Consider the following 24,704-nt stretch of genomic DNA (forward strand, 5'->3'; position numbering starts at 1 on the left):
GGGGACATTAAAACCGTCTTGTAAAGCTACTGTGATCTTCACGTCTCTTCCACGGGGCATTGATATTGTCTTTTTATTCCACTGCGACCTCCACCACTGTTCCAAGGGGCTTTAAAACTGTATTGTTAAGCTACTGTGACCTCCACGTCTTTTCTACGGGGCATTGATATTGTATTTTTATTCCACTGTGACCTCCACCACTCTTCCAAGGGACATTGATATTGTCTTTTTATTAAACTGCGATCTCCACCACTCTTCCAAGGGGCATAAAAAACGTTTTGTTAAGCTACTGTGACCTCCACGTCTCTTCCACTGGGCATTGATATTGTCTTTTTATTCCACTGCGACCTCCACCACTTTACCCAGGGACATTTAATCTGTCTTGTTAAGCTACTGTGACCTCCCCGTCTCTTCCACGGGGCATTGATATTGTTTTTTTATTCGACTGCGACCTCCACCACTCTTCCAAGGGGCATTGATATTATTTTTTATTCCACTGCGTCCTCCACCACTCTTCCAAAGGGCATTAAATCTGTCTTGTTAAACGACTGTGACCTCCACGTCTCTTCCCATGGGCATTGTTATTGTCTTTTTAATAAACTGCGACCTCCACCACTCTTCCAAGGGGCATTGATTTTGTCTTTTAATTCCACTGCGACCTCCACCACTCTTCCAAGGGGTAATAAAACCATCATGTTAAGCTACTGTGACCTCCACGTCTCTTCCAAGGGCCATTGATATTGTCTCTGTATTCTACTGCGACCTCCACCACTCTTCCAAGGGGCATTAAAACAGTCTTGTAAAGCTAATGTGATCTCCACGTCTCTTCCACGGGGCATTGATATTACCTTTTTATTCCACTGTAACCTCCACCACTCTACCAAAGGGTATTAAAACCGTTTTGTTAAGATACTGTGACCTTCAAGTCTCTTCCCCGGGGCATTGATATTGTCATTTTATTCCACTGCGACCTCCACCACACTTCCAAGGGGCATTAAAACCGTCATGTTAAGCTACTGTGACCTCCACGTCTCTTCCAGGGGCATTGATATTGTCTTTTCATTCCACTGTAACCTCCACCACTCTACCAAGGGGCATTAAAATCTTCTTGGTAAGCTACTGTCACCTCCACGTCTCTTCCAAGTGGCATTAAAACTGTCTTGTTAAACCACTCTGAACTCCACAGCTCTTCCATTGGGCATTAAAACAGCCTTGTTAAGTTACTGTGACCTCCATGAATCTTCCACGAGCATTGATATATTTTTTTTATTCCACTGCAACCTCCATCACTCTTTCAAGTGGCATTTAAACCGTCTTGTTAAGCTACTGTTACCTACACTTCTCTTCTACGCGGCATTGATATTGTCTTTTTCTTCCACTGCGACCTCCACTACTCTTCCAAGTGTCATTGATATTATCTTTTTATTCCACTGAGACCTCCATCACACTTCCAAGGGGCATTAAAACCGTCTTGTTGAGATAATGTGACCTCCACGTCTCTTCCACGGGAAATTGATATTGTTATTTTATTCTACTGTAACCCCCACCTCCCTGACAAGGGGCATTAAAACAGTCTTGTTAAGCTACTTTGTCCTCCACGTCTCTTCCAAGGGGCATTAAAAAAAGTCTTGCTAAACCACTCTGAACTCCACAGCTGTTCCAAGGGGCATTAAAACCATCTTGTTAAGCTACTGTGACCTCCAAGTCTCTTCCACCGGGCATTGACTTTGTCTTTTTATTCCACTGCGACCTCCACCACTCCTCCAAGGGGCAATGATATTTTCTTTTTATTCCACTGCGACCTCCACCACTCTTCCAAGGGGCATTAAAACCATCTTGTTAAGCTACTGTGACCTCCACATCTCTTCCACGGGGCATTGATATTGTCTCTTTATTCCACTGCTACCTCCACCACTCTTCCATTGGGCATTAAAACCATCTTGTTAAGCTACTGTGACCTCCACGTATATTCCAAGGGGCATTGATATTGGGTTTTTATTCCACTGTAACTTCCACCACTCATCCAAGGGGCATTAAAACCGTCTTGTTAAGCTACTGTGACCTCCACGTCTCTACCACGTGGCATTGATATTGTCTTTTTATTCCACTGCGACCTCCACCAATCTTCCAAGGGATTTTTAATCTGTCTTGTTAAGCTACTGTGACCTCCACGTCTCATCCACGGGGCATTGATATTGTCTTTTTATTCCACTGCGAACTCCACCACTCTTTCAAGGGGCATTGATATTATCTTTTTATTCCACTGCAACCTCCACCACTCTTCCAAGGGGCAATAAAACCATCAAGTTAAGCTACTGTGACCTCCACGTCTCTTCCACGGGGTATTGATATTGTCTTATTATTCCACTGCGACCTCCACCACTCTTCCAAGGGGCATTTAAACCATCTTGTTAAGCTACTGTGACCTCCACGTCTCTTCCACGGGGCATTGGTGTTGTCTTTTTCTTCCACTGCGACCTCCACCACTCTTCCAAGGGGCATTGATATTGTCTTTTTATTCCACTGCATCCTCCACCTCTGTTCCAAGGGGCATTAAAACCATTTTTTAAGCTACTGTGACCTCCACGTCTCTTCCACAGGGCATTCATATTGTCTCTTTATTCTACTGTAACCTCCCCCAGTCTTCCAAGGAACATTGAAACCATCTTGTTAATCTACTGTCATCTCCACGTCTCTTCCAAGGGGCATTAAAACCATCTTGTTAAACGACTTTGGACTCCACAGTTCTTCCAAGGGGCATTAAAATCATCTTGTTAAGCTACTGTGAAATCCTCGTCTCTTCCACAGGAAATTTATATTGTCTTTTTATTCCACTACGACCTCCACCACTCTGCCAATGGGCATTGGTATTGTCTTTTTATTCCACTGCGACCTCCACACTCTTTCAAGGGGCATTAAAACCATCTTGTTACCCTGCTGTAACCTCCAAGTCTCTTCCAGTGGACATTGACATTGTCTTTTTATTCCACTGCAACATCCACCGCTCTTCCAAGGGGCATTAAAACCGTCTTGTAAAGCTACTGTGACCTCCACGTCTCTTCCATGGGGCATAGATATTGTAATTTTATTCCACTGCGACCTCCACTACTCTTCCACGGGGCATTGATATTGTCGTTTTATTCCACTACAATCTCCACCACACTTTCAAGGGGCATTAAAACCGTCTTGTTAAGCTACTGTGACCTCCACGTCACTTTCATGGGGCATTGATATTGTCATTTTATTCCACTGTGACCTCCTCCACTCTTTCACGGGGCATTGATATTGTCGTTTTATTCCACTGCGACCTCCACCACATTTCAAAGTGGCATTAAAGAACTCTTATTATGCTACTGTGACCTCCACCACTCTTCCACGGGGCATTGATATTGTCGTTTTAATCCACTGCAACCTCCACCACACTTCCAAGGAGCATTAAAACCATCTGGTTAAGCTACTGTGACCTCCACGTATATTCCACGGGCATTGATATTGGGTGTTTATTCCACTGTATCCTCCATCACTCCTCCAAGGGGCATTAAAACCATCTTGTTAAGCTACTGTGACCTCCACGTCTCTTCCACGGGGCATTGATATTGTCTTTTTATTCCACTGCGACCTCCACCAGTCTTCCAAGGGACATTTAATCTGTCTTGTTAAGCTACTGTGACCTCCACGTCTCTTCCACGGGGCATTGATATTGTCTTTTTATTCCACTGCGACCTTCACCACTCTTTCAAGGGGCATTGATATTATCTTTTTATTCCACTGCAACCTCCACCACTCTTCCAAGGGACAATAAAACCATCATGTTAAGCTACTGTGACCTCCATGTCTCTTCCACGGGGTATTGATATTGTCTTATTATTCCACTACAACCTCCACCACAGTTTCAAGGGGCATTAAAACTGTCTTGTTAAGCTACTGTGACCTCCACGTCTCTTTCACGGGGCATTGATATTGTCATTTTATTCCACTGTGACCTCCTCCACTCTTTCACGGGGCATTGATATTGTCGTTTTATTCCACTGCGACCTCCACCACATTTCAAAGTGGCATTAAAGAAGTCTTATTATGCTACTGTGACCTCCACCACTCTTCCACGGGGCATTGATATTGTCGTTTTATTCCACTGCAACCTCCACCACACTTCCAAGGAGCATTAAAAAAATCTTGTTAAGCTACTGTGACCTCCACGTCTCTTCCACGGGGCATTGGTGTTGTCTTTTTCCTCCACTGCGACGTCCACCACTCTTCCAAGGGGCATTGATATTGTCTTATTATTCCACTGCGACCTCCACCACTCTTCCAAAGGGCATTTAAACCATCTTGTTAAGCTACTGTGACCTCCACGTCTCTTCCACGGGGCATTGGTGTTGTCTTTTTCCTCCACTGCGACGTCCACCACTCTTCCAAGGGGCATTGATATTGTCTTTTTATTCCACTGCGACCTCCACCTCTCTTCCAAGGGGCATTAAACCATTTTGTTAAGCTACTGTGACCTCCATGTCTCTTCCACGGGGCATTCATATTGTCTTTTTATTCTACTGTAACCTCCTCGACCCTTCCAAGGAACATTAAAACCATCTTGGTAAGATACTGTCACCTCGATTTCTCTTCCAATAGGCATTAAAACCATCTTGTTAAACGACTTTGGACTCCACAGCTCTTCCAAGGGGCATTAAAACCATCTTGTTAAGCTACTGTGACCCCCACGTCTCTTCTACGCGGCATTGATATTGTGTTTTTATTCCACTGTAACCTCCACCACTCGTCCAATTGGCATTAAAACTGTCTTGTTAAGCTACTGTGACCACCACGTCTCTTCCACAGGAAATTTATATTGTCTTTTTATAACACTACGACCTCCACCACTCTTCCAAGGGTCATTGGTATTGTATTTTTATTCCACTGCAACCTCCACACTCTTACAAGGGGCATTAAAACCATCTTGTTAAGCTGCTGTATCCTCCAAGTCTCTTCCACTGGACATTGATATTGTCTTTTTATTCCACTACGACCTCCACCGCTCCTCCAAGGGGCATTAAAACCATCTTGTAAAGCTACTGTGACCTCCACTTTTCTTCCACGGGGCATTGATATTGCCTTTTTATTCCACTGTAACCTCCACCACTTTTCCAAGGGGCATTAAAACCGTCTTGTTAAGCTACTGTGACCTCCACGTCTCTTCCAAGGGGCATTAAAACCGTCTTGTTGAACCACTCTGAACTCCACAGCTATTCCAAGGGGCAATAAAACTGTCTTGTTAATCTACTGTGATCTCCAATTCTCTTCCACGGGCACTGATATTGTCTTTCTATTCCACTGCGACCTCCATCACTCTTCTTAGGGGCATTAAAACCGCATTGTTAAGCTACTGTGACCTCCACGTCTCTTTCATCGCGTATTGATATTGTAATTTTTTTCCTCTGCGACCTCCACTACTCTTCCACGGGGCATTGATATTGTACTACAACCTCCACCACACTTCCAAGGGGCATTAAAACCGTCTTGTTAAGCTACTGTGACCTCCACGTCTCTTTCACTGGGCATTGATATTGTCATTTTATTCCACTGTGACCTCCACCACTCTTCCACGGGGCATTGATATTGTCGTTTTATTCCACTGCAACCCCACCACACTTCCAAGGGGCAATAAAACCATCTTGTTAAGCTACTGTCAACTTTACGTCTCTTCCAAGGCACATTAAAACCGTCTTTTTAAACCACTTTGAACTCCACAGCTCTTCCAAGGGGCATTAAAACCGTCTTGTTAAGCTACTGTGAACTCCACATCTTTTCCACGGGGCATTGATATTGTCTTTTTATTCCACTGCGACCTCCACCACTATTCCAAGGGGCATTAAAACCGTCTTGATAAGCTACTGTGACCTCCACGTCTCTTCTACTGGCATTGATATTGTGTTTTTATTCCACTGTAACTTCCACCACTCGTCCAAGGGGCATTAAAACCATCTTGTTAAACTACTGTGATTTTCACGTCTCTTCCAAGGGGCATTGATGTTGTCTTTTTATTTCACTGCGACCTCCACCACTCTTCCATGGGGCATTAAAACTGTATTGTTAAGCTACTGTGACCTCCGCGTCTTTTCCACGGGGCATTGATATTGTCTTTTTATTCCACTGCGACCTCCACCACTCTTCCAAGGGGCATTGATATTATTTTTTATTCCACTGCGACCTCCACCACTTTTTCAAGGGGCATTAAATCTGTCTTGTTAAACGCCTGTGACCTCCACGTCTCTTCCACTGGGCATTGATATTGTCTTTTTAATAAACTGCGACCTCCACCATTCTTCCAAGGGGCAATAAAACCATCATGTTAAGCTACTGTGACCTCCACGTCTCTTCCAAGGGGCATTGATATTGTCTTTGTATTCCACTGCGACCTCCACCGCTCTTCCAAGGGGCATTAAAACCGTCTTGTAAACCTACTGTGATCTCCACGTCTCTTCCAAGGGGCATTAAAACCGTCTTGTTGAACCACTCTGAACTCCACAGCTCTTCCAAGGGGCATTAAAACCGTCTTGTTAAGCTACTGTGATCTCCACGTCTCTTCCACGGGGCATTGATATTGTCTTTTTATTCCACTGTAACCTCTACCAAGGGGCATTAAAACCATCTTTTTAAGCTGTTGTGACCTCCACGTCTCTTCCAAGGGGCATTAAAACCGTTGTGATCTCCACGTCTCTTCCCTGGAGCATTGATATTGTCTTTTTATTCCACTGCGACCTTCACCACTCTTCCAAGGGGCATTACAACCGTCTTATTAAGCTACTATGACCTCAAGTTCTCTTCCACGGGCAATGATATTGTCTTTTTATTCCACTGCAACCTCCACCACTCTTCCAAGGGGCAATAAAACAGTCTTGTTAAGCTACTGTGACCTCCACGTCTCTTCCACGGGGCATTGATATTGTCATTTTATGCCACTGCGACCTCCACCACTCTTCCACGGGGCATTGATATTGTCGATTTATTCCACTGCGACCTCCACCACACTTCCATGGGGCATTAAAACCGTCTTGTTAAGCTACTGTGACCTCCACGTCTCTTCCACGGGGCATTGATATTGTCATTTTGTTCCACTGCGACCTCCACCACTCTTCCATGGGGCATTGATATTGTCGTTTTATTCCACTGCGACCTCCACCATACTTCCAAGGATCATGAAAACGGTCTTGTTAAGCTACTGTGACCTCCACCACTCTTCCATGGTGCATTGATTTTGTCGTTTTATTCCACTGCGACCTCCACCTCATTTTTAAGGTGCATTAAAACCGTCTTGTTAAGATACTGTGATCTCCACGTGTCTTCCCAGGTGCAATGATATTGTATTTTTATTCCACTGCGACCTCCACCACTCTTCTACGGGGCATTGATATTGTCGTTTTATTCCACTGCGACCTCCACCACACTTCCAAGGGGCATGAAAACTGTCTTGTTAAGTTACTGTAACCTCCACCACTCTTCCACGGTGCATTGATTTTGTCGTTTTATTCCACTGCGACCTCCACCACACTTTTAAGGGGCATTAAAACCGTCTTGCTAAGCTTCTGTCACCTCCACGTCTCCTCCACGGGGCATCGATGTTGTCTTTTTATTCCACTGCGACCTCCACCACCCTTCCAAGGGGCATTGATATTGTCCTTTTATTCCTCTGTAACCTCCACCACTTTTCCAAGGGGCATTAAAACCGTCTTTTTAAGCTACTGTGACCTCCACGTCTCTTCCAAAGGGCATTAAAACCATCTTGTTAAAGCACTCTGAACTCCACAGATCTTCCAAGGGGCATTAAAACCGCATTTTAAGCTACTGTGTCCTCCACATCTCTTCCACGGGGCATTAGTATTGTCTTTTTATTCCACAGCGACTTCCACCACTCTTCCAAGGGGCATTAAAACCATCTTGTTAAGCTCCTGTGACCTCCACGTCTCTTCCACGGGGCATTGATATTGTATTTTTATTCCACAGCGACCTCCACCACTCTTCCAATGGGCATTTAAACCGCATTGTTAAGCTACTGTATCCTCTACGTCTCTTCCACTGGTCATTTATATTTTCTTTTTATTCCACTGGGACCTCCACCACTGTTCCAATGGGCATTAAAACCGTCTTGTTAAGCTACTCTGACCTCCACGTCTCTTCCACGGGGCATTGATATTGTCTTTTTCTTCCACTGCGACTTCCACCACTCTTCCAAGGGGCATTGATATTGTCTTTTTATTCCACTTCGACCTCCATCACACTTCCAATGGGCATTAAAACCGCATTGTTAAGCTACTGTGTCCTCCACGTCTCTTCCATTGGGCATTTATATTTTCTTTTTATTCCACTGCGACCTCCACGACTCTTCCAAGGGGCATTAAAACCATCTTGTTAAGCTACTCTGACCTCCACGTCTCTTCCACGGGGACATTGATATTGTCTTTTTATTCCACTGTAACCTCCATCACTCTTCCAAGGGGCATTAAAACCATCTTGTTAAGTTACTGTGACCTCCACGTCTATTCCAAGGGGCATTAAAACAGTCTTGTTAAGTTACTGTGTCCTCCATGTCTCTTCCACGGGCATTGGTATATTTTTTTTACTCACTGCAACCTCCACCACTCTTTCAATTGGCATTTAAACCATCTTGTTAAGCTACTGTGACCTACACTTCTCTTCTACGCCGCATTGATATTGTCTTTTTCTTCCACTGCGACTAGTGTTGAGCCACCCCCGTAGTGTTCGAGTTCGGTTCGGTTCGTCGAACACCCGTGTGTTCGCCCAACTGTTCGTCGAACTGTTTGTCGAACACCTATGAACACCATTAAAACCAATGGCAGGCAAACAAAAACACATAGAAACACATAGAAAACACCTTCAAAGGTGTCCAAAACCTGACAAACTGCTCAGAAGACACAACTAATACATGGAAAAGTGACAAGTACATATAGTCATGTGAAAAGAAAAGAGGTGGAGGAGTAAAAGGAGGCAGAGACACAGATATAGGCATGCCATGCCCTTCTAAAAGCAAAGAAGTGCGAAGCCGACCCGGCCAGTCCGTTCCTGCCCGTGCCACCTCCGTGTCGCTGGGTTCGTGCCAGAGCCGCGGTGGACCCTGACGGCCAGCCCCCCCCTCTCCCAATACTGGTGCCCGTCCGCTGGTGGGTCGAGCCCCCCCGCAGTGGGGGGGGGGAGTAACATCTGCAGAAGAAAGTCCATCTTCCAGCCAAACTAAGATGTCGACTTTTTTTTGTGGACAATGTGATAAGATCCCTTTCTTACAGCCACGCCAATCGCTACAAATTCCAGATGAGGCACAAAAACAGCAGGTGCTTCAACGGATATCAAGTGCTCCTTCAAGTGGGCTCTCCTCCACCTCAACTTCAACATCACAAATACTCCAGTCCTCAGAGGTGTCACCCCAATCGCACTTGCTTCCTCACAGCTCCCAAGTCTCCAGCTGCCCTTCTGAGTATGGGGTAACACAGATGGTTGAGTCTGCACAGCTGTTTACTCATACTATAGCCTGAGAAACGGAGGTCTACTCCAGAGCTTCTGTTAATCCAGACGAGGAAATGATCTGCACTGATGCCCAGAATCTTTATAAGTCGGATCCAGGACCAGATGAAGAAGGTTCTGAGCATAATGTAGACCCTTGTTCCCAAACTGTAACTCCTGTTGGTGGAGACAATGAGGAAGATGATGATGAGACTCAAATACCTGATTGGAGCGACAACTTGACTTTTCGGTCAGGGCAGGAAGAGGTTGGCTCTGAGGACGATGGGTGTGAGAACACACAGGGTGATGATGACGAGGTTGGAGATCCCACTTACTGTCAACCCACAGTCAGCCAGTCGATGAGGTCAGCAGAGGAGGTGGAGGAGGATGTGACTAGCCCAGGGGATGGGGATGACTCAGTACCCGGGCCTTTGCCTGGCCTTGGGGATGTCGCGGTGGTCGGCTCCCTGGCCCGTACCCTGGGGTCACTCTTTAAAAGGGTGGATAATTGTTAATTTTATAAGAGTTCGTGACGCCACCTGTGGTATCTGGTGAGAAGCACCAGCGCTGCAGCAGTCCACTGAGTCCCGTAATAAGGCAGCTCAATGGTATAGCTCCCCACAGGTGGAGCTAGGTCTCAGGGCAGCGTATGCAGGGGGAATGCAGGACAGGCAAGACCCAGCTGGGTCAGACCAAGAACGGGAACGGACACGGTAGTCACTTCAGTACCTTTTACTGGTGGAAATTCAGGCACATCCCGGAGCACTGTAGGGTGAAGGGTGCATATCAGGATCCTCCCCAATGAGCGGGTGTAGGGCCTCCTGTTTCTTGCCTCTGCGTAGTAAGTTTCTGACCTGCCTGGAGCTAGGCCTAACTTTGTCTCTGTCCTGCACTGGCTGACCTTGTGGTAGGGCCTTCTCTTGGAGTTCACGCTCCCAGTATGCGAGGCCTAAGCGTCTCCTGGCTCTGTTACTTATCAGCACCTTAGCGATCTTGCGACTTGTAGTTCTCCAGGGAGTCCGGTTATGCCTTACTGGGTCATAGAGATCCCGGTAAGCTCGGATCCGGTGTCTGGTAAATGCTTCGGGGTGAGCTGGTTAAGCTCCTCTGCCCCTTATGTACTAACTCGCCACTCGCCTTCGGCCTACTTGGGCCCTCACTAGGCTATACACACTAACGGCAGCTTGCCGCGCTTCACCGATCTCATGGCGCCGGCACACCTTAAGCTCTATCTGGGCTCCCTGAATCTAGCTAGCAGGAGCCTCGTGCTCCACTGCTGAACTATTAACTGAGTTCTCTAGACTAGACTGAGCTCCACTGCAGACTGACCTCTCTTAGGCTTCTCTACTGCAGGAACTCTTCAGAGGAAATGAACTGCCTAGCTCCACCTTCCCTATTTATATCCCTAACGGGCTCCCTCTGTTGATCTGAGGTGGAAGGTGGAGATGTGTGAATGTTTATGGGGGCCTCTTGTGGAGGGTTCCATCAATGCACTCTTCTAGGATCTGTGATACCAAGCGCAGCGGGGCGTCACAGATGCTATTGACGATGAGGTTTGGTTGCGCCTTCCTGGACAGAGACGGGGTACTGGAAGCACGTCAACAACTGCATCCTCAACCACAACTCTGGCTCTGACCACAAGTCGTGGTGGCTCTTCAGGTCGCATGGGCTCTAAGCCTTGTATAGCCTGGGCATTTTTTCAGATCGATAAGGATGACCCAACTCGTGTTATCTGTAATATTTGTCACCAAAAGCTAAGTGGAGGCCAAAAAATCCATAGTTTGAGTACTTTATGCATGTACCGTCACATGGATATGAAGCATAAGTTGCAGTGGGAAGCTCACCGTGCTACAATGCGGCCTAGCGGGCCGGGCCAACCACTGTCTGCCCCATCTTGTGCATCCGCAGCCTCTTCATCCTCTGTGACTGGGGGGACAGCAGTCACACATGTTTTTGGACGCAGACCTGCCACCTCTTTACCCGCAACAGCCAGTGTGATTGGCAGGTCGTCAGTTCATTGAGAAGTGGAAACACCTGCTGGTGTTGAGCGCACTCCGACATCGAGAGCACCACCTTTGGATCAAGGCAACCTAACATGTCCGCCTGCATCTTCCTCAGAGACCGGCAGTTTGCCGGGGACACCCTTCTCAACCCCGTCTAAGCACAAAAGCCAGCCCTCGATCCCTCAGATGTGGACAAGTAAAAGACCATTTCCTCCTAGCCATGAGAAAGCTAAGAGGTTGAATTTTACCATCTGCAAGCTCTTGGCTACAGAAATGCTTCCTTTCCGCCTGGTGGACACAGAGGATTTTCGAGACCTTATGTCCATCGCAGTGCCCCAGTACCAGATGCCTAGTCGGCACTACTTCTCAAAGAAAGGTGTGCCTGCGTTCCACCAGCATGTCGCACACAACATCACCACTTCTTTGAGAAACTCTGTGTGTGACAGGGTGCATTTCACCACAGACACTTGGACGAGTAGGCATGGACAGGGGCGTTACATGTCGCTGACTGGGCACTGGGTAACTATGGTGACAGCAGAACAAGGGGCTGCTGTCCAAGTCTTGCCGTCCCCACGAGTTGTGCGTAAATCCTCTTTATCTCAAAGTTCCTCCACTGCTTCTGCCTCCTCAACCTCCTCTTGGTCCTCCACCTGCACCCAAAGCCTGTCTGGTCATGCCACAAGCTTTCTAACTGCGCAGAAGGGATCCTGCACACCAGGGGCGGACACAGACTGTAGTGGGCCCCTGTGCAAGAAATTTTTGGGGGGCCCCCCCTGCGCTTCATAAGGCAACAAAGTTATGTAAACATAACCCCCCCATGTGCAGCTCACCCCCCCGTGCATCTCCCATCCCCCCCGTGCATCTCTCATCCCCCCCATGTGCATCTCTCACCCCCCCATGTGCATCTCTCACCCCCCGTGTGCATCTCTCACCCCCCCGTGTGCATCTCTCACCCCCCCCGTGTGCATCTCTCACCCCCCCCGTGTGCATCTCTCACCCCCCCATGTGCATCTCTCACCCCCCCCCCGTGTGCATCTCTCACCCACCCACTCCTAGTTAATTAATTGTATTTAAAACAAATAAAACTTGTTATACTTACCCCCATGCGATCCCTGCAGAATCCTGGCGCTCGTCCACGTCGCTGCCACCACGTTCTCCTGACGTTCGGCCATGTGACGGTGCCACATGCATAGCCATCAGCTTTTGTTTTGGCCAAAAGATTTTTAAAGCCGCCACCACGATAAGGTAGACTCTTCTGGCCGGGCCCTACTCTAACCTATTAAAATTTTCTTAAAATATCCAATACTCTTTTTAGATATATTTTTATTTAGTTTTCTCTAAGGGAATGTGTCATATACATTTTTTTTTTAAAATGACCAATAATACCACATACAGGGAATACCGCCACACCATGACCAGACCACATATTACCACAACATAGTGACTGAATAATACCACACAGAAGGGGGAAAAACTGCCACACCATGACCAGACCACATATTACCACCACATTACTAATATTACCACCACATTACTAATATTACCATAAGTGTCATTATACACGGGAGCTCTATACATGGTATGTATAATGTAAGTGTCCAGGTAATCTAGTGATCACCAGTGACATTATACACAGGAGCCCGGTACATAGTATATAGTGTAAGTGTACATGTAATACAGTGATCACCAGTGACATTATACACAGGAGCTCTGTATATAGTGTCAGTGTACAGGTAATACAGTGATCACCAGTGACATTATACACAGGAGCTCTGTATATAGTGTCAGTGTACAGGTAATACAGTGATCACCAGTGACATTATACACAGGAGCTCTGTATATAGTGTACAGGTAATACAGCGATCACCAGTGACATTATACACAGGAGCTCTGTATATAGTGTATAGTGTACAGGTAATACAGTGATCACCAGTGACATTATACACAGGAGCTCTGTATATAGTGTCAGTGTACAGGTAATACAGTGATCACCAGTGACATTATACACAGGAGCTCTGTATATAGTCTACAGGTAATACAGGGATCACCAGTGACGTTATACACAGGAGCCCGGTACATAGTATATAGTGTAAGTGTACATGTAATACACTGACTCACTGGTGACGTCTCTAGGTGAAGTCCTTCAGCTACGCTTTTCTCCTTCATCCAGCACAGACCGCCATCACGTCTTCCAGCCAGGACTCGTCTCTGCATAAAATAACACAGTTATCTAGAGCACATTCCCCAACTTCTACATTACGCAGCTGAATACAGACGTGCATCCACCATCAATATATGGTTAGTCATTATGCAACCTACCATTCCAAATATAAATTGTAATCCACCACGGTGCCCCCATTAACTTTAAATAGGCACTTAATATATAATTTAATTAGAACCTCTACTCTTTCCGCCAATTTGTTACCAGTTACACTCCTGCATCCGCAACGCCCCCTACTCTATACTTCCTGCTCCCCGCATTCATTATTTACATGCACCCCCTGCCGCAATTCATTATATCATGTCCGTGCTCTCCCCACCCCATCATCATTTATCATTTACTGTCCCCCACCCCACATTCATTATGTGCAGCTCGTTATCCCCCTACTCCCAATTCCCCCATGTACAGCTAATTTTCTCCCAATTCCACCATGTGCAGCTCATTTTCTCCCAATTCCCCCATGTGCAGCTCTCATCCCCCCATGTGCAGCACTCACCCCTTCATGTGCACATCCCTCATCCCCCTCCCCCCCATGTGCCCCTCTCTCATCCCCCCCATGTGCCCCTCTCTCATCCCCCACATGTGCCCCTCTCTCATCCCCCCCATGTGCATCTCTCATCCCCCTCCACCACATGTGCATCTCCCATTCCCCCCACTCCTAGTAAATTGTATTTAAAAAAAAATAAAACTTGCTATACTTACCCCCATGCGATCCCTGCAGAATCCTGGCGCTCGTCCAAATCGCTGACACCAGGTTCTCCTGACTTCCGGTCATGTGACGGTGCCGTCACATGACCGGAAGTCAGGGGAATCATGAAAGCGCTGCCGCAGCAGCGCAGCGCTGAGATGTCCCGGACCCGGCTCTTAGCATGGGGCCGGGGGCCCCATGAGGAGAGAGACGCACAAGAGGGGGGCCCCCAAGGGGGCCCCTACTGGCTGGGCCCCATACTGGAGTCAGGGCAGTCATGCCCTGATGGCGGCCCTGCTGGAGGGGCCCCCTCTCCCTCGGGGCCCCCGTTCAATGAACCGGCTGCACGGGCGGTAGTTCCGCCCCTGCTGCACACCCCTTTACTATGCTGGCAGCAGGGCTCAACGTCATCAGGCGGTTTTTACTTTGAAATGTCTGGGAAATGTGAGTCACACAGCTGAGGAGTTGTGGACAGCTCTGGAGACCCAGTTTCATGAATGGTTGTCTCCACTGGACCTGCAACCAGGGAAGGCTGTGTGCGACAATGCTACAAACCTGGGTGCGGCCCTTCGCCGGGGCAATGTCACACACGTGCCTTGTATGGCTCACGTGTTGAACCTGGTTGTCCATCAATTTTTAGCCCACTATCCCGGACTAGATGGCCTTCTGCAGACAGCACGGTCGCTGTGTGCTCACTTCCGCCATTCGCATCCCGCAGCTCTACGACTTACATCTCTACAAAAGTCGTTGGGCCTGCCAGTTCACCGGCTGAAATGCGATGTGCCGACACGGTGGAATTCAACTCTGCACATGTTGCAGCGACTGTGGCAGCACCGACAAACCCTGGTGCAATACGTACTGACGTATAGCCTGGGCCAATGAGATCCAGAGGTGGGGCAAATCACGCTGCAGGAGTGGTCTCAGATCAGGGACCTATGAAGTTGACGCGCCCACTGGGCCATGGGATACCCGGAGCTGGGCCGGTAGACGCCGGGGGTTGTAGTCACTGTGGCGGTGACCCGGTCCGTGACCCAGGGCGGTCAATCCAAGGGTAATTTGTATATATGGGTTTTATAATGTCCGACTACGCCACCTCTGGAGTGCGGCAAATGGGGCCGCCGCTGCGGAACAGTCCTCTGAAGCTGGTGGTTTTGCAGCAATGGTATTATTACTCCCCACAGGAAGAGTGTAGCTTCAGGGCAGTGTGGGTGGATGATGGTGGTTGTAGTGCAGGGAGTCAGTAATGAACACAGAGTCCATGTGATGCAGTCCCAAGATCTTTACTCACAGTTGTTGCAGTCCAGATTACAGGTACCAGAGCAATCTCCCCCGTCGTGCTGTGCGTACTCAGTGAGGGGCTCAGTCCACCCCCAGATAGCTCTGGAGTACTTAGCAGGAGCCCCTTCTGTGTGTCCTTTCTCTGGCCTTCTCCCTGCACCTCACACCCAGTGACACTTCTATCCGGTATCCTCGGGCCTTGGCGGGCGACGTGTGTTCCGTCCCCTGGGTCCTATGTGGCTACCTTCTTAGTGAGACTGGTGTGGACTTTGGCCTGCAGTACATGAAATGCTGCAGCCTCCGGTTTCTAGTTGAGCCTTGCTGTTTCTCCGCTAGTTGAGGGACCGGTTCCCCTTATCTGGCCTGACCCCTCTACCTCCTGGTAGCAGCGGGAGTACGGGTGGCCTTCTGCACAGCCCATACCCCTAGGGTCCCTTTGGTTCCTGGAGCCTTCTTGCTCCCACTCCTCTCTTCTTTCCTTCAGTCCTGGGCCTCCCAGGCTAGGCCCGCCTCCGGAGCAGAGCTCATGCAGAGCCTCTGCTCCTGTCACTTTTCCTCCTCTGACTGGCTTGCTCTTTCTAAGATGGCTTCCTATTTATACTCTCCCTGTCATGTGCTCCCCTAAGCACCCACTACATAGGACCGTCCCAAAAGCTAGGGACCTGGGACTCTGCTCTCCCTTAGGAGTAATCTCGCCCTACCCCCACTGCGGGTATGTGTTGGATGCAGGTGTTAGGGTCCCGAGCCATACGCTTTCCTTACCTGAGGGTGAGATACCACACCTCTGGGTGAGATGCAGTAACTCTGTGGCGACTGAATCCTCAGGGGCGCCACACACCCTTTTGCACAGTTTTGAAATGGTGACGAAGATGTTTAGTGCTGACGACGATGCCATTATCAGCATGACTATTCCGGTGACTTACATGCTGGAGCACACATTAAACAGAATTCAGAGTCAGGTGGTGGGACAAGAGGAGGTGGAGGAAGTAGAGGAGGAGTCGTATGCGGAAGGGATAACATCTCCAAGGTCCAGACGGTCGGCAGCACTAAGGTGGCAGGCATGGGAGGGTGGGAGAGAGGGATTAACCAGGGCACATGGTAGCAGCCAAACTGTTGAGGAAGGTGCAGGAGCCGAGGAAGAAGTGGAGGACGAACTAGCGATGGGCATGGAAGACTCATCAGATGAGGGAGACCTTGATCACATTTCTGTTGTGCGAGGTTGGGTGGAGAGGGTAGAGGAAGGAAGCATGATTCTTACCTCGCTACCAACACAACAAGGACTTGGTTCTCCTGGATACGCAAGACACATGAGTGCCTTCTTGCTGCACTACCTGCAAAATGACCCTTGGATTGTCAGAATTCGAAGTAATCCTGACTACTGGGTTGCCACACTCTTAGATCCCAAAAGTAAATTTGCCGAAATAATTCCTGCCATAAAAAGGGATTTACGCATGCAGGAGTATCTGCAGACGCTGTTGCAGAATCTTACATGTGCTTTTCCACAAAACACCAGTGGTGCACGTAGTGAATCTCACAGTTCTAACTTGCCAACCGTTGGACTGTCGAGTCTTCATCACTCAAACTGTAACAGTAACACAGTATCTGCTGGTAACAGCAATTTTGTGGAATCGTTTCACCACTTTTTTAGACCATCCTTTGCAAGGACACAGGAGACAAGAAGTCTGACACATAGTCAATGCCTAGAGAGGATGGTACAGGAGTATCTCCAAGTAAACATTGAAGCCATGACTGTGTCACTGGACCCTTGCTCATTTTGGGATTCCAATCTGGAAAAATGGCCAGAGCTCGCCACTCACGCCTTGGAGACCTTGTCATGCCCCATAGCCAGCGTTCTCTCTGAGCGTGTGTTCAGTGCTGCTGGTGGTATGCTGACAGATAAGCGCACGCGGCTCTCCACTGATAATGTAGACAGACTCACGTTCATAAAGATGAACAAATCATGGATTCGCAAGGACTTTTCTACCCCTGTGTCATCCTGGGGAGACTAAAAGCTTGAGGATTTCGTAAAATCACCTCACCAACCGTTTTAAGCAACTGTGGGGCAATTGATGCCACTTAACCCTAGAACGCATGACCATAAAAATCTACACTTTCACGTACCTGGGACCTTTTAGGCCCGTGTGCAAATAACATGGAATAACTCAAAGTCAAATGACAAACAACTATATACATGAAGAATACCTAGAGTTTCAAAATTCTAACTAAAAGAATCTTGCAGAAAATAGAAAACAACTAACAGGGCGGGCCTGCGAGGCCCCAGGTATGCGTTCTAGGGTTAAGTGGTGTCTGTGCCACAATTTTGTGAAAAAATGGAGACTCTTTTTGGAGTCCCCTTGCTGTGTCTTACGTGACGTTGTCATCGTCAATTCCAGGTGAGTTGGGTCGCTCCCCCCCCCCTTTTAACTGTAAGAAACTACATACACTATGGCTTGGGGTAACACAGATGGTTGAGTCTGAAGAGCTGTTTACTCAGAGGTCTGCTCCAAAGCTTCAGTGTCTGCTAGTCAGCGTAGAATTTTTAACTGCATCTAGCCTAGGCAATACTTTGGGCGTAGTAGCCAAGCTGCGAAGCAAGCTGCACCGCCTGTGTATCTAATAAGAATTTTTAAATGCATCTAGCCTAGGCAGACTGTGGGGACCCCCAAACAAACCCAGACGCTCAGGCCCCCTACCACCACCCTTTCCTTGACAATACAATAATGTAATTCTTACAACTGGATGGGTGAGGATCGGTCACAGCTTTATTAACTCTTTATACTCATTCCATTAGAAAGGAATTTTATTTCTAAAATAATTCAGCTTGTTGCAGCATGCCCTGGGTCTCCACTCCAGCAAGTTGGCCAACAAGTGTAACTCTCCAACTTGTCCTTTCTATTTCCAGGCCACGGAGGATCCTGCGTACTCGTATGCAGGACTCTGACCCCCACCTATCACTCCTAACGCTTGTTCCACTCCGTCCTTTAGTCCTGACAGGAATATGTCCAGTCCAATATCCATTAAGTGAACACCATCGGGCCGTATGAGACCTGCTTTATCTACCTCCAGTTGTCGGTGTCGTATCACTACACTGTCTCTGTCTCTTCTAAATTTTGCCATCCGAATATTTATTACCCGCCTTGTCCGTTCGATGGCCGTGATGTCTTGCGCACCTTGCCATACCGCTATCGGCACAATCTCTGACCATACTATAGCTAGTTTTGTGAAAAATTCTCTGAAGCGCTCAGTGTCTACTTTCATTATTGCCATTAGTTATGCGCTCTTGTGATGACCTAGGTTGTTTCCCCGGGCCTGTATAACTAAGATGACCAGACCTCTTGCCTCTCTCCCTACCTTGATTACCTCCATTAGTACCTGTGGCCATAGCAGGCCTCTAATACCTCTCCAGTTGAAATATGTGTTATGAAACTCTAATTTCCTCCCGCCTGGGCGGACTTTCGCCGTTTTTTCTGCCAAATATATATACGAGTGGCCTATCACCCACACTGTTGGCTTAGCGTCACCTGTAAAAGAAACAAACCACGTTAGGATAACAAGTCCGGTCTTATGTATCTCGCCAAACACGTGGATCGCCATATCCCTATCCTCTGAACTTCCGTTTCTGACAGTCCTGCTCTTGCTGCTTCCGTGGCCGCGCCTATGCGGAATGAGTGTGTGCCATAATCTTTGGGGTAGTTCCCTGCCGATGTTATGCATTTATTAAATATAGCTTGAAACTGGTATTTTGATAATGGCGTTCCATCAATGTGTGATAGGAATAAATTACTTTGTGATCTGATGGTTATATATGTTTTTACTATTGTTACCCGACTCAGTGTACCGTTTGTGGGTTGTAGAAGTACCCAAGTACCCCTGCCCGCTGGAACCGTTTTCGATTGGCGTATGCGTAGACGTATTGCATTATTGGCTATGACTACGTCCTGGTGTAATAAGCCTCCACTGGTGGTAATTTTGGATTGAGGGACTAATTCGCTTATGCATAGCGCCCCGAAGAAGGCGATCACAAATGCAGTAGACAGTAGTGTTGCTTCAAATTGTGAGTGTCATGTTAATGGTGTTAGGGATATGATGTGAGAAATCAGTTTTAGTGACACGGGACGGGACGTCTACACTCCTGACTTGGCTGACGCCTTTTCCACCCTTTTATGGATTGTCTGATGATGAATCTTTGTCACATCTCCCCAATTCAGTAGTTGGAAGTGAAATGCTACTCCGGTCAGACACCGCTGCGCTGACGCCCCTGATATGCCCCTCATCATTAGCTGGTGGAGAAACTCTATGGTGACTTGTGATCTGGCTTGTTCACATTGGTCAACCCGTCTGCCTGCTACTAGTCGTGTCCACTCTTCCCATGCCTTACCGTATGCTTGCCACGTCGACGGGGCAACTGACGCTCTGATTAATGGCATCAACTATTAGCCACTAGATCCCATAGGGAGGGTGGGCAACTGCTGCCCAATGGGTGGGCGTTGGGGAAGAGCTCTGTGAAAATCTGCCAATTGAATTGTTATAAAGCATTAGCAGCAGCTTTACACCCCTCAGCATAGTGGCTAGCGTGGACCCATACATTGTATTTTAGGCACAGGAATGCTAGCCAGCGAAGTAGGCCTAGTACTGGGAGAGACGATGAGGCCATCTTATTAATGCAATGCTCTAGGCTGGTGTTTTTTGTTATGAAGCGTATATTTTTGTTAGCCAGGCGCGCCCCATATTTCTATTGCTACCACTATTGGGAAGAAAAATTATTTTCAGGGCTAGATGCAGCTAAAAATTATTATTAATTTCAAAGCTGGTGGAGGTCAGTATAGATGGCCTAATACAATGAGTACCACACACTGCTAGAAGCCGAAATATTTTTTCAGAGCTAGATGCAGAAAAAAATTATTTTTAATTTGCAACCTGGTGGAGGTTAGTATAGATGGACTAATAGACCAAGTCCCACACACTGCTAGAAGCCCAAATATTTTTTCAGAGCTAGATGCAGAAAAAAATTATTTTTAATTTGCAACCTGGTGGAGGTTAGTATAGATGGACTAATAGACCAAGTCCCACACACTGCTAGAAGCCAAAATATTTTTTCAGAGCTAGATGCAGAAAAAAATTATATTGAATTTGCACCCTGATGGAGGTCAGTATAGATGGACTAATTGTTATGATCTGCTACAAGCACTAAGGAAAGACAGGAGATCTGTCCCTACAATGGAACTAAGCTGGATCCCTACGATGTAACGGGGAACCTGATCCTGTGATCAGACCCGCTAAAGTCCTCGGCCAGTCTGAACGAAGATCTATAGATGTGAGGGAAGGGATCCCTACAAGAACTAGAGACTGGGAGAAAGATGGACACCTCCTAGCAGAAATTGTAGCAGAAATAGGACAAACAAACAACATAGAACATAGAGGTCCGAAGACCTAGCAAAACTGACAGAGAAAGGTAACAGAGTACCAAGCTAGCTCAAGAGTAGAAATTACAATGAAGTCCAGCAAGGCCAGGAGGGCGGAGCCGGATTAAATAGGCAAAAATGGTCATGTGACTAGCAAACTAAAAAAAAACTAACAGGAGAGTTCTAACAGTACCCCCTCTTCTAAGAGGATCCCCCGGATCCCCTAGGCCCGGGCTTATCAGGAAACCTCCTATGAAACGCTCTGACAAGTCTGGAAGCAGAAACATCATCCGCCCTCACCCATGAGTTATCCTCGGGTCCGAAACCCTTCCAAGCGACGAGATACTGCAAACTCCCTCTATACCATCTAGAATTTAGGATGCGGGAAATTTCATATTCCCCGTCCTCCACCACCGGAGGAACAGTGGCAGAGGCATCACCATCCGATACATCAGCTCTTTTCAACAGAGAAACATGAAATACCGGATTAATCTTCCAGGAGGTAGGAACCTCCAACCTAACAGCAGATTGGTTAACTATCTGAAGCACCTTAAAGGGCCCTACGAACTTGGGACCCAATTTTTTAGAAGGAATTCTCAATCGCAGATTCTTAGAGGACAACCAAACCATGTCACCAACAGCAAACAAAACCTCTTGCCATTTCCTATCAAAGTACCTCTTAGATTTTTTGTTAGCCTCCTGAAGATTACTATGCACATCCGTCCAAACTCTCTCCAAATCACCAGAAAAACTCTCCTCCTCAGGCACAGCCGATACCAATTTGGAGAATGACCCAAAAGACGGATGTCTCCCAGAACAACAAAAAAAAGGCGAACACCCAGCAGAAGAGGATGTATGGTTGTTAAGAGCAAATTCAGCAAGCGGAAGAAACTCAGACCACCCCTCTTAATTGTCTGCCACAAAACAACGCAAGAACTGCTCAACATCCTGGTTCTTCCTTTCTGTCTGGCCATTGGACTCAGGATGATATCCGGATGAAAACGACAAATGAACTCCCAACCTGTCACAAAAGGCACGCCAAAAACGAGCCACGAACTGAGGTCCCCTATCAGAAACAATGTCAGTAGGAACGCCATGTAGTCTGACAATTTCCTTGACAAAGGCCTTAGCGAGTGTCTTAGCGCAGGGCAGTTTGATGAAGGGAACCAAGTGACACATCTTGCTAAAACGGTCCATGACCACCCAGATGACAGTGAAACCCTCAGAGGGGGGAAGGTCAGTAATAAAGATCATAGCCAGATGTGTCCAAGGTGCACTAGGAACCTCCAGAGGGCAAAGCAGCCCCGCAGCAGGAGCATGCGAAGACTTAGATCTAGCACACACAGAACATTGACGCACCCACTTAATGACTTCCTTCTGCCATCCAGGCCACGAAAAACTGCGACCCACAAGTCTCTTGGTTTCAGAAATTCCTGGATGACCTGCCAACCGAGACTCATGACACTCAACAAACAAATCTCTCCTAAAGGTCTAGGCACAAACAACCTCCCATGGGGAGTGTTAGATGGGGCATTCTCCTGAGCTTTAAGAATCTCATCCTCCAAAACGGAGTCCAAAGCAGCAATCACAACACCTTCTTGTAAAATGCTCTCCTCCTCCTCCTCAGCACCGACCATGGGAGAAAAGCTGCGAGACAAAGCATCAGCTTTAACATTCTTGGTACCCGGGTTGTAAGTAATGGAAAAATTAAACCGCGAGAAAAAAAGTGCCCACCTAGCCTGACGGGCATTCAAGCGCTTGGCAGCATCAAGATAGATCAGATTTTTATGATCAGTGAAAACCTGAATGGGAAATTCAGCACCTTCCAAGAGATGACGCCAGTGTTCAAATGCGAGTTTAATCGCCAGCAATTCCCGATTACCAATATCGTAATTAAGTTCAGTCTCAGAAAATTTTTTTGAAAAAAAGGCACAGGGATGTACTCCATCCTTGTTTTCCTGAGACAACACCGCATCGACCCCCACAGAAGAAGCATCAACCTCAACCAAAAACGGCTTAGTCAAATCAGGCTGCATAAGGATGGGAGCAGAGGTGAACCTCTCCTTTAGAAACACAAAAGCTTCAATGGCCTCAGAAGTCCACTGAACCGCATTAGCACCTTTCCTGGTGAGATCAGTCAGTGGTTTGACAATAATAGAAATTTTTTTTATGAATTTTCTGTAATAATTGGCGAAACCCAAAAACCTCTGTATCGATTTCAAACCAATAGGCCTAGGCCATTCCTGCACAGCTTGAACTTTAACCGGATTCATCTCAAAACCTTCACTGGAGATAATGTAGCCCAAAAAACTAATTCTCTGTACAGCAAACTCACATTTCTCTAGCTTAGCAAAAAGCGAATTGTCCATTAATAACTGTAAAACCTCACGTACGCTCTGCCAATGAGACTCCAGATCCGGCGAATAAATCAAAATGTCATCCAAATACACAACCACATTTTTGCTGATCAAAGGTCTAAGGATGTCATTAATAAGATTCTGAAAAAATGCTGGAGCATTGGTAAGACCAAAAGGCATAACCAGATTCTCAAAATGACCCACAGGAGTGTTAAAAGCAGTCTTCCAGTCATCACCCTCCTTCATGCGCAACAAATTGTATGCCCCCCGGAGATCAATTTTAGAGAACCACTTGGCCCCCACTAACTGGTTAAACAAATCAGGAATCAATGGCAGTGGGTAGGGATTGCGTACAGTAATTTTATTAATCTCACGAAAGTCCAGACAAGGAAGTAAACCGTCGTCCTTTTTTTTTAACAAAAAAAAATCCAACAGCCACAGGAGACTTGGAAGGCCTAATGTGACCGGTGGCCAAGCTTGTCTGTATGTATTCCTCCAAAGCCTTTCTCTCAGGAATAGTAAGATTAAATAAACGACTTTTAGGAAGAGTCGCTCCAGGGACAAATTCAATGGTACAATCATAGTCTCTATGGGGAGGCAAAATTTGCAATTCCTTCTCAGAAAAAACTTTCCAAAAATCCTGAATAGGTACAGGTAATTCCCCTTTATCCACAGCAGCAATGCGCCCGTTACAACACTTGTCATAACACTTAGGGCTCCAGGACTTAATTTCATTGGTAGACCAATCCAGTACAGGATTGTGCAATTTTAACCAGGGTAACCCCAACACTACTGGAGAAGGCAAATTATTTAATACTACCAAATCCAAATTCTCTTGGTGAATACCATTAATAGTGAGGGGAAATTCACAGACCTTGTGAGTAACACTCTTTAAGGGAGAGCCATCGACAGAAACCACAGCAATAGGGGATGACAAAGGTTTGGGTTTTAATTTAAGTTTTTCCAGGAATCCCCCATCAATCACATTCAGAGTAGAACCACAATCCACAAATACCCGAAATTCAATTAATTCTTCTTGAGCAGTGATAGTAGCAGAAAGAAGTACACCCTTAGTATTTAAACAGGCTATACGAGCGTAACTGACCTTTTTTTTTTTCTTTGTTCATACGAAGCACACAGTTCTTAATGAAATGATCAGATTTTCCGCAATAAAAGCACAAACCTTCAGAAAATCTGCGGTCTTTTTCCTGAGAGCGGGGTGACATCGCCCCAATCTCCATCGGCTCA

Source organism: Phyllobates terribilis, unplaced genomic scaffold (genome assembly GCF_046119375.1).
Source record: "Phyllobates terribilis strain yellow unplaced genomic scaffold, ASM4611937v1 Scaffold_759__1_contigs__length_708465, whole genome shotgun sequence".
Taxonomy (NCBI): domain Eukaryota; kingdom Metazoa; phylum Chordata; class Amphibia; order Anura; family Dendrobatidae; genus Phyllobates; species Phyllobates terribilis.